The sequence below is a fragment of the Mastigoproctus giganteus genome, chromosome 2 (assembly GCF_048544385.1).
Source record: "Mastigoproctus giganteus isolate SK-2022 chromosome 2, ASM4854438v1, whole genome shotgun sequence".
Classification (NCBI taxonomy): Eukaryota; Metazoa; Arthropoda; class Arachnida; order Uropygi; family Thelyphonidae; genus Mastigoproctus; species Mastigoproctus giganteus.
The window spans coordinates 137,146,205-137,159,142 of record NC_143576.1 but is presented as its reverse complement, the minus strand read 5'-3'; the positions used below and the strand labels follow the sequence as shown (position 1 = coordinate 137,159,142).

Here is a 12,938-nt window from a genome sequence, read left to right as displayed (position 1 = left end):
CGGTTCTGTTTATTGTTAGTGGCACGTTTTCTATTAGGTTTAGCGTTGTCCATTGTTAGTTCTGAACAGGGACAAATTCTCCATTGTTAACTTGTTCAACTGTTGGTTCCACGTTCTCTGCTGTTATTGAGGGTTCTCTGTTGTATTCCGCAGTCGCACAGTTCGATGCGAATATTGATTTATTTACTTTTTTCTTTTCTCTCTCTTTTTTTGCTTCTATTCAGGAAAAAAAATTACACCGATTTGGTTTCTTTTTGTCCCATTTTGATATGAGTAACTTTTCAGCAGTATTATTACCTGTTCAGGTATTTTGTATTTTATGAAAATCTAAGAATGTGGTCAAACCATGATTAGGATCAGCATCGTCATATTCAACGTGCCATCAGAGAGCAATAATGCCCATATGCACTTTTTTAATACTTGAACTATGGTTGATGTAAGTTCATTTTCATTTGAAGCTTATTTTAATCGATAATATCTGGTCGGTCCTCGTAAATGATTCCGCCCTTCCTCACCCAAATCCGGGGAAGGACAACAGATATAATTTCAATACATCTTAATCTCTTGTAAGCTGCGTGTTATCCTACAGAAATTCCACTTGTAGTAGATGACGTCACACCACATTACTTTCAGATGATTTTTTTCTCTGCATCAGAAAATCACATAATGAGTCTCATTTTATTCAGTTTTATTAGATTTGAAGCTGTAAGAGTAATTTGTGAAACGCCCTATAGATTACAACTTGTAGCGTCACTGCTGGTGACTAAACTCCCCCCCCCCCATATACCGATTTCTTTCTCTTTCATCAGTAACTTGGACTCAGAGTGGTTCTTAGGCTGATAAGGTAGATGTCTGGGGATGTTTAACAAGAAACGGTTTCCTGTTTTTGCACGCAATCGGACCTGCCAGTACGTGTACATAATATCGGCGAGTATGAGCGAAAGTTTGTTGCGGGAAAGCGAACTTTACAGGATGAAGCGATCACTTGGATATTCTCCAGCATGCGTGCTATCTCTAATGTAATCTAAGCTCTATATAACGACCCTCTTTTCAACACGTTATAACGTACAATGCGGTTGGTCCCGGCCAATACCTCATTAACCTAATGCTCTTTTATGAACAATTGATATAACGCCCTTCTGATATAACGACCGCTTTATCATTTTTCCTGAGGGGTCGTTATATAGAGCTTCGACTGTGTACACGCAACTTACAGAAGATATATAATGATACTCTTTCCAATCCCCCTCCTCTCTCTCTCTGAGCAATTACATTAGAATCTATTCCATATTCCCACTGTGGCTAACTAAGCCTAAAGCTACAATTCCGGGACTTCAATTAACCCCCTTTACCTATCCCTTTCTGGGTACGGCGTGTTTTTATATTTAACAATCGCTTGTAACGACGAGTGTGGTTTATGTATATTGGATGAGGAAAGAGTTGATGCGCTCACCAGGTAATACGAACTGATCGCAGGTGATGGGAGCGCTGTAGGCTAAGCAATTACAACCAAACCACACATTTAAGTTGTCCACTGTCGAGCGGAAAGTGCCAATTAAATGAAACTACGGGAAAATAGGTAATCCCCAATGGCACGGAATCTGTGTGTGTGTGTTCTTTCTGCGCGAGACAATAAGAAAATCTCTCAACCCGCTAAGCCTAACTTCGGAAAATATCCAAAAGGTGCACACGTGCTTTCCTTTTTCTCTTTTTGAAGAACTCTTCGGGGTCTGCGGGAGAAAAGGGGGAGTTAACAACCCTTACGTTTCAGCTGCTTCCTTTGTGATTTCGTCTTAGAAGTTGAGAAGGGTGTTGGCGCCTTTTTCTATTTGATTTATTTCCTTACTTTCTTTTTTTAAGTCTTTCTCTTTTGAGCGGATTAAAACGCATTCAGTCCATCTCGGGTCTCGTGAGCTGTTGTCAAGGTTACCAGCCAGTTATGCGGAGAATTTAGATCACACAAACATACGCGCGCGCGAAGCAAAAGCTGTACTAAGAGGGCGGACTGCGAGATTCTTAGAAACGATGCAAGACGCCTGTAATGCGAAAGGTTGAACAAAGCTGCTCGCAGATGCGTCGTGTAATTCCTTCCCCCCAGCCCCCCCTTTGCACTCCTGCCTTAGCGGGAGGCATTATGTGATTTGTTATCTTCTAGTGCGCGTGCACTCTCTCTCTCTCGATCTAACAGAAATACCTGGCAAGATCAATGAACTGTCGAATGTGTGAAAAAAAATAAGACTTCTTAACGAAAGAAGATAGTAGAGAAAATAAAACTTCTTAACTAAGGACGATAATACAACTGGAATTGGAGATTAAATGATTCTTCCCCCAAGCCCCCCCTTTCCTCAATCATAAGGCCACGCTTACCTGGTCAGAGTTTGCACTATTCGCAGTTGAAGCGCGGTACTGGTATTTCACTCAGTGACGTCACTGGAGTTGGTTGTCATGGTTTCACACAACGGTGTGATTTCGATGTTTGCTTTTCCCAAATGCAAATAAAGAAATTTCTTTTTCTTTTTAACCACCCACAGGAATCTAAAAGGGCCAACGAAAGTTTTAAACTGTACATTTCGGGGTCTCTTTGGTCTTGCTAGTTATCACTTTCCTCGACGCTTTCCCTTTCCTCCCCCCCCCTTCTATTTGTGGGTGTGTTTAACCCTCTGCGCATGCTCATTATGAATGATATTTAGTTTTCTTTAACGCACCTAGGAGATTATGAATTGCTGATGTAAATAGTTATATTTCAATGCTGGATGTTAAGAAACGAGGTGTGGTTCGCGAGAACAGCCCTCGACTTGTTTACTTTGAAAATAAATGAATGAATGAATACGGAAAGATTAGAGTGAAGCCGGTTTGGCCGTATGTTTTTTGGCACACGTAGAAAGGACGCAAATATGGAGGCAGACAAACACTGGATAAGAAAACACGCACGTGTTTGTGTAACCTTGTCACACAGGAAAGTGGCCTACAGCACAAACTGCAAATATTGGATTTGAAGAAGGGTAGAGTGGGACTTTTAAACACCGTATCCAATCAGACTCGTTTCCTGTCTCATACAATCACACTCATTTAGGTGCTGCTTAGTAAGACCGGGCTTTGGCATCGCAACAGTTCCACCAGCCTTCCAGGATTGATCGATTTAGGAAGGAGGTAGAGCCGACAAAGAGGTCAATGTCATAGTGGTTAATTAGTCTCAAAAGTACTTGGGAAAGTCTTCCATATTCAGTTCTGAAGTTTATTTTAAATGAGGTGCGCATACTTCGGGTTATTAACTGTTATATAAGATAAGAGAGATTAAGATGTGCGCTATTGATTATGCTTATATACCAGTTTAAGTCCCTGGGTGGTTTGTTTCTTAGTTGATAAGGTTTGAGGTGATATTTATTTAAATACGTTAGGTATAAACTTCTGCAGGTAAAGATGAAATCCTGTTTTAATATATATATTTAATTACTACTCTGGTTTGTATTTTTCTAGAGAGGAAACGTCTAAAATTCACAACCGCAGTTCAGAAAGGTTTTCAATAAACAGCAAGTATGGCACGGAGTACCATTAGGGACTTCATCAACTGCAGTTTCTATCGCGGCTTTGTTCTGGCTGCAGTTTGCGTGCAACTCTATTGCTCATAACTCCTCTGTAAGTGGCAGACATCACGTAAGAGTCTAATCTGTAAGTTAGTAGCAGGCACTTTCAAATCAGCTAAACATCTGCTTCTTTTTAGCCACTGGATTTAGCGTTTTCGTAGTGGGACAAAATTAAATTTCCGAATATTTTCAACGAAAATGTCAACCAATGGTTATTAGGTACACTTACCTAATAGAGAGTAAATCACCCGTTAGATACTCATACAGGTGCATCTTGTGGCGACTACCATGCTATATTCAGTCACTTAAATCTTTCTCTTTGCTTATTATCTCTCTCTCTGAACTGCACACACAAAGCAATGCTATTTATCTGCCCACCTGCTTTATATCGCATGGTACGAATATTCTATGCTCTTACTGAAGGAATTAGCTCTTACTCTTTCCCAGCATTGACTAACTTGGTGTGAAGAAATCCCATAAAAGTCCTCCCATCTCAATGGAAAATTCTTCAACTTCAGCCATCTATGGGAATCGATCTCAGAACTTTTCCACATGGTGTGACAATGGGCAAAGCTTCACTTCTGGCGAAGGCGTTAACTTTCCAGAAATTAAATTACCTTTAATTGACGATAAATTATGGATTTATACTGCATCATGCCTTTCACAAGAATCAAGTTAACGTTAGATCAATTTTTGGTGTTGTCAAATTGCCGGTATTTAATTACAGTACATTGACGTGGACGACCAGTTTCTTGGACAAAAGATGTGTGATCATGTCGCATGTATGTATATCATAAACCCCCGTGGTAGAATGAGGTGTGGTGGAGGAGGAATGTCTCTGACTTGCACACTAATCCACCCGAACTGCTTCCCAAGCTGAGTGGATCCTTGCGGGTGTTTCTGTTCACCACGACGCACTCATGCAATGCACATCTTGAGTTTGTTTCTTTCGGCTATCAGAGATGCACGTAGAACGGCCCGATCTTTACTCTCACACCCATCTGCGTTCTTAGACACACCCCAATTATACCCAGGGGTGTAAAAGCATTATAAGGCTAACAAAATTGTTCTAGAGAAGGGTGGGATCAACTTTGACATCAGCTTTACCGTGCTTGCACTTAAATATAGTGGTGGGGATAGAAACCTTTAAGCGTTCACTTCTCTCTTTCATCCCCCACCCCCCACCTCCTTCCCGTTATTTATTTATTACGTTCAACGCAGCAGACTCTGGATCTTTCTTAGAACACGAGAGGAAAAACAAGATAACCTAATAGCAGGAAGTTGCCAGATTCATCAGATAATATTTGACCAGATTTATTGCTCCCTTGCCTCTCTCCTTATCAAAAGTTCCTTTTCTTTCTATCTTTTAAATGAATCAATTAAATTTTTCTTTTTGCTTTTTTCCCCACATCTGGCATTCATTATTTTCAACTTTTGCTTTTGTCTTATTTTATTAATTTTTCTATTTCATTTCAATTTGAAACTATCCGGTCCTCACACTTTTTTTTTTTTTTTACTTTATTTACCTATTAAACAGAATCTTGAGGTAGGTTTTATTCTTATTAGAATGCAATTAAGAAATATTGAATGATATTTTTATAAGCAGGAAAAGTAAAGATGTGGAAATTGTTGAGAGGGGAATATAGATAAACAAATAACTAACAGAGAACCTGCTGTAGACCTAATATGAAGAGAAAGGATTACTGGAGGAGGAAACCGGTGCAATTGATGGGAGCGAAGGAGGAAGACCAACCAAGAGGCCTTACAGAAACATAGGAGACATGATGCAGTGCAGAAGGAAGCAGGGAGGAGAAGAAAAAGAGGGAAGAGGTATTTGATAAATAAGAGGATTAGGATGGACGAGAAGCATATTCTGAATAGCAAAAGGGAGAACTGCAGGAAACAAATATCTAAAGAGCAGGCCAGCTCTTCCGGTCGAAAGTCAGGAGCAAGTTGATCATGTTTTATGGCCACGATGAGATCGCGTCAAGAATTTAATCCATTGACCCAAACTGTCAATGAGAAGTACTGAAAGATGTGCTACGATGCTACGAAAAATCTGGAAACTCGCACGCTGGAGATTTGGTTAAATAATAAAGAATGCCTGTGATTTCAAATCCAGTCTATTCTTCAGATCCAGCTGCCGGAGGCTCTTGTTCCAAAAACTAAACGAAATGCTTCTAACAAAATCACTGACTCGCCGAATAAAGTCCCAAGGGATCTACTTCGGTGGTGATGGCAGCAAGTGATTTTTTTTTTTAATGTAACCCAGGAACTTTTTTGATCGCACCTTGTAATGGTATTGAATTCACAGAGCGCTTATTAAATACGTAATAAAGCAAATCAGAAAGTGAGCAATACAAGCATTCATTATACCTACCTATTGGCTTATTTTTCATTTAAATACAGCAAGTTTAATAGAAACCCGATTAAAATGAGCGCGATGTAAAATTAAAAAAATATGTACGCGTAAAATTAATTAAAACCCAATTTATGGGAGCAATTGTGGTTGTGTACACACTCCGGCCTGAAAATGTGGAATAATGTTTCATTTTTTATTAATTTTCAAAGTTTTTTATTAAAATAAGCCTAAATTTTTTACCAATTTTAAATTAAAATATTTTCTATTATGTATAAAAATAACAAAAAATTCAATAATATTTATACAATATTCCAGAAAAGTGTAGAAGACCCCTGTAGATGATTCTATAATATTCTAGAAACTGGGAGTACTGTTTCAATATTATAGAAGATTGTATATTATGGAAGATTGTATTGCATGTTTTGCAATAATATAAATAGAGGAGTAAGAGCTTATAAAATCAAACACCCGTCATTCAGAAAGTGTTTCGTGACAAACATGGCAAGAAATAAGGAACTGAGTGCTGAAAAAAAGAAGTGCTGTTATAACTCTGCATAAAAAAGTTATTCCATGAGGAGTATTGGCAAAATACCAAGTGTTTCATTTAAACGCGTACAAACTACCATTAAGCGATTCAAGGAGAGTGGCAGTTAAAGGACAAACCACGATCAGGATGACTGCGCGTAACCACAGAAGCACAAGATAAGACCATAACATTGATATCTAAACGCAATCGATGACTTACTACACCTGAAATCTGAGTTGAGTCCAGTAGGAACAGAGAAGCTCCCGTGTCTACATCCACTGTAAACCTTCGTCCTAAACAAACAGGACTTTATGGTCGCGTAGCGGTTACGGTTGGCTTGAGCTAAGAGTCGCCAACGTTGGACAAAATAAGGGTGGGAAAAAACGTACTGTGCGCGGATGAATCCAAATTTGAAATTTTTGGATCCAACTGAATGAAAAAAAAAAAAAAAAAAAAGGTGCCACATTGTTTAGTGACTACAGGCAAACACGGTGGTGGTTCCATCATGACCTGGAGTTGCTTCTGTTTTTTTTTTTTTTTTGGAGAGGGTGACATTCGTTAAAAATCGAAGGAATTAAGAAAAGAATGCTATAAAAACATTCTTAAACGTAATGCAAATATAAAGCATAATGCTCTGGAACTTCGATTTTGTGGAAGGAATTTTATATTACAACAAGACAATGACCCCCAAGCACAGTTCTAAGCAGGGACTTTCTAGCAACTAGACAACAGGAGGAGGTATTGCAAATTATGGTGTGGCCACCCCAATCCTCTGACTTAACCCCAATAGCTTTTATGATCATCTAGGCCGTTAAGTCTGCCCATCTTCACAAAATTTATGAGGACTTTACAGATCGCTAGGAATAATGTTAGTCAAGACAGATAAAATTAATCGCCCGAATGCCACGCCTGTGTAAGGTAGTGTTGAAATCTCGTGGAAGATATTTTTGTGGAAAACCATCAGAGTTGTTAATATTAATGATTTTAGGTGTTTTTTGTTGTAAATTTTTCCAATGCTTAATAAATAATCTTAAAATACTTTGTGGTGTGTTGTTTTTATATTTAATCTTGCATTGTCATAGCTAATATAAAAAAAAATTAAAAAAAACTGTTGTCATATGCCGCGTATAAAAAAAAAATTCATAAACAAAGAGAAATATTTATTGACTAGGCATAGAAAACATTTTTCTGTTTCCATTATATATCTATTCTATCCAGCTATTTCAAAAAGAACATTTGGAATTGCAGATAAATAAATGACCGACAATAAGTCAGAATTTGAAAAACAAGAATTATGAATATTGTGATATCGATCTTGTATCAAACTAAAGGTAGAAAAGAAATACTGAATTTACATAATGCAGAAGAGAAATGCAATTCTGAATAAATAAAATTTAAAAACGCACATTTATGTAGGTGTGGAAGTCTGTACATTGTAAATATGTTCTACACCAAAAGCATTTATTATAAATAGTTTCACCATCTAGAATATAAAGTAATTCTCACCAGCAACCCTTGTTCAGGAACAAAACCATTTGGTAGAAAAAGCGGAATAAATAAATAACACTAATGTGCTCTCCGAATTGAAGAATGGTTCACTTGTACTCAGTGAATTCTTAATAAACCAAATATACTAAAATAGTTTTAAAAACGAAAAAATAAACCTCCTGAGTAGCAACTTCAAAATACGAGTTTGTTTTTTGGCTGGACAACAAACTCATCTAGAATAAGCTTGGTTTCAATCCTTTTCCACACCGTAGGTGAGTTAGTCGATCTCGGGCGAGTGTAGTAACATTTCTTTCCACCGGAAAAAAAATTTTCCAGCAAACCAATCAAGGACTAAAAGCAATTTGCATACTATACACTGACTTCTTATGGCCTTGGAGCAAAATCGAAACTAGTGATAGCCAGTTTTGCTATAGCAGTTACACCCGTTTGCTGTTCCAACAATCGATGGACTGCTGGAACAACAAACACGAATGAGGTGCTCTTGACTCGTCTTTGAGCGATAGTCCACAGAAAAGACTTGTTCAGTATCTTGCAGTCTCATCAGACTTACTGACACGGGTTTACTTTACGAGTTCCCAAATGCTAGCCTACTACTTTAGAGGATCGTTGGTTGGGATGAAAATCACCCACTTTAATCAGTTCTCATCCCTAGTGTCTCGTTTCAACGTGCACTGACTGATTATATCACACTAGATGGCGCTATTCGCAAACAGGTAGCACCGTTGCCATGTATCCTTCCCACGCGATTCATTACAGCAATTCTTGATGCAGTCTATCCTGGAACCAGTTGCCTTCACGCAACCCTACAGAACCCCGAAGGAATCGTGACTATGTCTTGATAAGAAACACCGAACCTACTTCTGTCATTTCTTTCCCCCTCCCCAGGAGGCCGATAGCAACAATCTCACGAGACTGGCAAGCGCACCTTGCAAAGAAACGGTCCCGTTGGGAGAGGTTGGAAAGTTGCTATGCGCGCGTGGCATTAAGTCTCGATTGAAGTTTTAATTTGAGACGGCCATGATTTATAGAGTTACGTGTAATATTTTACACCTGTACCTGTTTGCCCAAATAACGGCCCAGGGCAGCTCACTTTCTTAAATCAATATAATTACCGGTCATTTAGATCCGCTACGGCAGAAGAGAAATGTGAAGACGAAAATACCTTTCGTATTACGAGTGGACTGGTTCGTGGTTGTGTAAATTAACTCGGCGACCTTTTAAAGGGGTTGTATCGGGGGAGGTCGTGTGCAGTAAGTAGGTACGCTGACCCGAGATCCCTGTTTAAGTGGATTTCCAAAGTGGCACTTTATTTTTTTATCATGTTGTATCTATTGCAGGAAAATGCGATTTAGAATTTTGAATTTAGAGATGAAAACAGCAGAAACCATTCTCTATTCAGATTCCCCTTTACCTTGATCAGTTGTTCCTGATCCTCATCTCTCTCTCAATGTTAGATCAGCACTAGCAAAAACGAAAGAATCAGGGTATTCGAGCACCTTTCTTGAGATCTGATGGGAATACTACCAATCATAACTGCGAATAATTTTAATTTGTAGTGGACAGTGGCAGCCTCCAAAAATACAGTAATAGAAGACATGTTTAAAAATATTTCTATCATCAAAGTTCTATTTATGAACATTCCATATGTACGAATGCAGTTGAGTGTTGTTATAGGGTTTTAGGAGTATCAGCGACTAAGCCATATATTGTTCCGTGTATATTATCTGTGAATTGCATGTGTTCTGAGGTCGATTTTCTGTTTTCTGGACGAAAAACCCCGAGTTTCCAGAAGAACAAACCATGTTACATCGCCTGAGACCGACTAACTCAGCCACGTTGTGAAAAAGACCTATAAAAGTTCCTCATGTCATCGACGGGACTCGAACTTGGGTCTTTTCCACCCGGTGTGGATTCTACCAACTGTGCTAACCACGAAGGCACAGTTGAGTGTCACAGGCGAATTGTTACTGCTCTGACCACACAAGAATTTTGAAATTATTACATAGCTTATTGCAGAATACGTTTAAAAGTATTTTATGGAAAACACTTATGTCGGATATCTTTCCAATTCCCTTTACTGAAGGAACCACTTTTCTTTCTTTTTTTTAACTGAAATAATTTCACTTCGTGAAAGAATACCGGAAAGGTAAGGCAAATAAGGATTTCGTATACGTTTGATATAAAAATGGATGACAAATGCAACCGAAATATTAGCCAAACCACAAGAGGAATTGATTTCGTTGTGGTTGAGTGTTCTAGTCACATGGCCAAGCCGAGATAGACATGGTTGTATATGATTTAGTGTTAAATCGAATAACTTGTGGAGCATGTGACCAGTACGCTCACATGGAGAGTCTCAGAAAGGATGGAACTCTCCATATAATTTGTTTCGTTATCTCGAAACAAATATTGATGTGCAATATTTGTTTCGAGGCAGCGAGAAAATAGATCCGTTTGACATTTTGGGTTATCAGAGGTTAAGGGGCTGTTTGGATACCGCTGGTGTACATGGAGTAGCTCGCACACTATTTACAAAACTCCGGAATGGTTTCAAGTTGCTTCCTCGAAGGAGGTTGAGTTCAGTTGATTTAATATAGGACGTGTACTGCGAGCGAGTCTGAAGTTCGAAATTCTTATGAGCCTCGCAGGAACCTGTCATAACCTTCCTGGTTTCTAGTTTTAATATACGCCTTGTAAAGAACATTTTTCTTTTTAATTATGGAGACAGTTTCCTCGTTAAGCCGGTTTGGAAATTTCTCAGGTTTGGGAGAGGAAAGATAGGAAGGTTTTAATTGCTAACGTTATGTTTTCGAAGTATCCCTCGCTTTTAATCAGCCCTTGCGGGAGAGCCGTGGGCAGGGCTATTCCCCCACACCGTGCGGAAAATACTCGGGTTCGAGTCTCGTCTCTGGCCAAAACTGAGAAATGCTTTCCTTAGGGACGGAAGGAACTTATGCGCTTCTCCCGAGATGGACTGGCTTAATACTAGTCGAGTTAACCCACCTCAGGAGAAGATGACCCTTCCCACAATCCCCTAAAAACTCGATTTCTTCATCCACCAGATAGACAACATACTCATTTTGTTTACAAAAAGGAATTCTGGTCAATTGGTTTTATGAATATTAAAAATTAAATTTAATAAACGAGTTCCAATATTTTATATTTCCTCATTTTCATTATTTTTGCAATGTAACTAGGCATATACAATTACAAGTGGTGTTACATCTGAAGGGAAAGCGATATCAGCTCTCCAATGTTTAATATTCACAAAAGAACAATTTTGGGGGTGAATGGTCCTGCGTGTTCTCAATATTAATGGTCACAAGTCTCTCTATGTTTCTGAGGGCAGTACATTGAGCACTCAACGACATAATGATGAAATCTTAGAGCTGTACTGAAGTTGTTTTAGGATGCAATTGGCCCTCAGTTCCTTTCTATGAATGATAACGCGCTTTCCCCAAAGGACTCAGTCCGTTGAGGAATTTCTGGAAATTCCTTGGACGATCAATAGGGCGATGAACTTCTGAAAATTCATCAACCGATTATGTCCTTTTGCTTCATAAGTCCACGATAAGGAACTATAATGTAGCAGATCTCGCTTTATAAAAGGAGATATGATGTTTGAAGTGATGCTATTATTTTCTTAAGGAATCGCCCTATCAAAGTATAGTCAACTTAGTCATACAAGCAGTTGTCACTTGACATCCTCTTGGAAAAGCTTCGGTTTAAATCCCGTCACTGAAACGAGGAACCCATGAGACCATTTCTTCCAGAGTGCAATAAGCAGATTCTGAAGGAGATGCAGGATTTTTTCAAGGTTTTCTTTACATTTCAAAACACACAGGAAGTACATTAATAATTTTGTTACAACAACAACAACAACAACAAGCACGCTTTCTTCACCATTACGCACAACTAACCGCTCTTTAAGTGCCCTTTAAAGATGACGCACGAGGATTACTAAGTTTGGCTCTTCAGTGAGGAAGATGTACATCACTGCCCTCTCGGGAATTTATCTTTAACGAGTGTTATGTTTAATATTTTGCATCTCCTCACGGGGCCCGGCCACTGGGGGAGAGTGTCCGTTTACAGAATTATTTCGGTGTCTCTTGGTGGTAGAGATAAGGAGAAAGCCGAGATGAGCAGCTCTTTGTGTATACACCCAACAACCAGACTCCGTGCGCTGACATCCGCATGGGAGGATCCGTCTCCTTATTTGGCTAAATTTACGACATCATTCCACACCGTGCATTCCACGGTGAAGCCGTAATTTTGTTGTTCCTGCTTCTTAACGTCCAGCATCACTTCTAGCCCTGACCTAGGGGGCGTGGCAGAATGACAATTTAAAATATCAGAAGTGACTTTTATGGGCACAAGGAAAGTTAAAGCACTTTTTTTTCTTCTTTTTACTGGATGAACGTTAAGATTCAGTGCTGGAGTATATCTGTTGCTCTGGTAACCTAGCACCGAATTTTCTTTTCCGATATCGTCACAATATATCCCATGTGCAAAAATTAAGAAAATTAAAGTTACCCTCCCCCCCTGGAATATCTCAGCACTACTTGTTAATATTTCAACATTTTTTTTTTCGTAGAACAATAAGCGTGATGTTATGCAAGTTAATAATCATGAAAATGATACATTTCACCAAATGAAGATTGCACAAGGTTTCATTGGGAAGCGATTTCTTCCCCCCCCCTCCCTGCAACTGAGCCCTCATGATACCAACAAGGTTATTCCGGAGGGCAGCATGAGGCAATAACCCCTGTTACTCTTTTTTTTTTTTTAGCTCATGAAGGGTTCTTGTAGAAGGTAGTTCGCCTTCCCAAAGCATCCCAATCTTGTTATTTGAATTAAAGGTACTTCATTTTCTGCATAGGACTGAAGTGGTTGATGAATTTTAAGAAATTCATCAACGGACTGAGTCCTATAGAAAAACTGGTTATCATCAAAATGA

At 38.9% G+C, this 12,938-nt stretch overlaps 1 protein-coding gene across 4 annotated transcripts in view; it reads right to left on the bottom strand.

Moving 5' to 3' along the window:
- LOC150089589 (protein slit-like) overlaps positions 1 to 12,938 on the bottom strand; it is a 172,283-nt gene that overhangs the window by 40,572 nt on the left and 118,773 nt on the right. The window lies entirely within an intron of this gene.